This window comes from Vulpes vulpes, unplaced genomic scaffold, assembly GCF_048418805.1.
Source record: "Vulpes vulpes isolate BD-2025 unplaced genomic scaffold, VulVul3 u000000742, whole genome shotgun sequence".
In the NCBI taxonomy this organism is placed as follows: Eukaryota; Metazoa; Chordata; class Mammalia; order Carnivora; family Canidae; genus Vulpes; species Vulpes vulpes.
This window is the reverse complement of record NW_027325817.1, coordinates 35,001-36,825: the sequence shown is the minus strand read 5'-3', so window position 1 is coordinate 36,825 and position 1,825 is coordinate 35,001. Positions and strand designations below refer to the sequence as shown.

General features: G+C 80.0%; 1 non-coding gene across 1 annotated transcript; it reads left to right on the top strand.

Annotated features, from left to right (window-relative positions):
- Positions 1 to 757: 757 nt before the first annotated feature.
- LOC140597523 (5.8S ribosomal RNA) lies at positions 758 to 910 on the top strand. The gene has a single exon (XR_011999372.1). It is a non-coding gene; the product is annotated as a 5.8S ribosomal RNA (ribosomal RNA).
- Positions 911 to 1,825: the final 915 nt, after the last annotated feature.

Here is a 1,825-nt window from a genome sequence, read left to right as displayed (position 1 = left end):
AGAGACCGGGGGTGGGAGAGAAGAGAGGGAGGCTGGCGTCGGGCGGTGGCGGGGACCGCGCCGCGGCGCCCGCCGGGCCCTGGTCCGTCACGGGCCGGCAGCGTCGGGGGCTCGCGCCCCTCGCCGGCGGTGTCGGCCGCGGCCGGCGGATCGGCGTCGGGGCGGCGGCGGCGGCGGCGGCGGTGGCGGCGGCCTGTGGCCTCGTTACCCCGCCCCGCCTCGCCCGTCCCCCCCCCACCCTCTGTCCAGGTACCTAGCGCGTCCCGGCGCGGAGGTTTAAAGACCCTTTGGGGGTCGCCCGTCCGCCTCGGGTCGGGGCGGTCGGGCCCGCGGGGAGAGGGTCAGTCCCCTCCCCCGGACTCCGCCGCCTCGGGCCCCGCCGCCACCCCGTGGGGCGTGCGGGGGGGGGGTCGCCGCGCCACGCACGCGGTCCACGCGGCCGCCGGGAGGGGGCTCGCCCCCTGCCCGGTGGCCGTCGGGCCGCGTCCGCGTGCGCGTGCGCGCCCCCCTCCCCCGCGTCCCCGGTGTGGCGTGGGGCGGGGCAGGTGGGAACCCCCTGGGCGCCTGTGGGGTTGTCCGCGCTCGACCCCCGCGCCCGCGCGGGCGCGGGGGCGGCGGCCGGACGCCCCGTCGTTCGTCCGACCCTTCCGACCTTCTCGGGGTCTGATCTCGTGGTCTCTGCTGGCCGGCCAGAGGCGCCCTCCGGGGATGTGCCGTGCCAGGGAGGGGGGCTTTCCCCTCCGCTCAAAACTCGTACGACTCTTAGCGGTGGATCACTCGGCTCGTGCGTCGATGAAGAACGCAGCTAGCTGCGAGAATTAATGTGAATTGCAGGACACATTGATCATCGACACTTCGAACGCACTTGCGGCCCCGGGTTCCTCCCGGGGCTACGCCTGTCTGAGCGTCGCTTGGCGATCAATCGCCGCCCCTGGTGGCGGCGCGGCTGGGGGTTCCCCTCGCAGGGCCCGGTCCGCCGGGCCCTCCGTCCCCCTAAGAGCAGACGCGGTGGCCGCCTCCGCGGGCCTCCCCCCTCCCTCCCTTCCCCGCTCCCCTCCCGTGCCCTTCCGCCGCGCCCGGCCCCGGCCGCCCGCGCCCCCGCGCCCGTGTGGTGCGTGGGAGCCGGGGGCCGGGCTTGGCGGTGGGGCCGGCGGGCGGTGGGTCGGGGGTGGGTGGGGGGTGTGACGTGAGAGGCGGTGCCCGCCCGCGAGAAAAGGGAGAGAGGCGAGAGCTCGCGCCGAGGAGGGCCGCGGCGACTGCCGCGGTCCCCCTCTGGGGGAGGTCCCTCGCGCCGCACGCGGCCTCGGGGTCGCCCGGGGGGGGGTCGTGCTTTTGGGGCGGGGGAGCAGGGGTGTGTTGTCGCGGTCCCGCGCCGCGCCGCCCCTCCCCTCCCCTCCCCCTCCCCCTCACCCTTCCCCGCTGGCGATCCCCGGCCTTCGCCCTGTCGGGGCGGCTCGCGCCGAGGCCGAGTCGCGCGGGGCCGCGCCCCGGGGCTGCGTGCCCCGGCGGCGGCCCGCGGGACGCCGCGGCGCCGCCCGCCGCTGCGCGCTTCCGCCCCCCCCGGGTCGCGGCCGCGCCGTTGCGCCCCCCGAGCCCGCGGTGGGTCGCGTCGGGGTCGACGGGGGCGGAGGGTCGCGTCCGTGGGAAGGACGTCGCGCGCGAGGAGAGGGAGGCGTGGGGCCGGGTCGTCGTCGCGCGGGGCGGCGGGCGCGGGCGTCGCGGGCCGGCGGTCGGGGGCGACCGCCGCGCCCCGGCGACGTCCCGCCGCCCGCCGGCTCGCCGCGGCCGCCGGCTCGCCGCGCCCGCGCTCCCCTCCCCCCTCGCC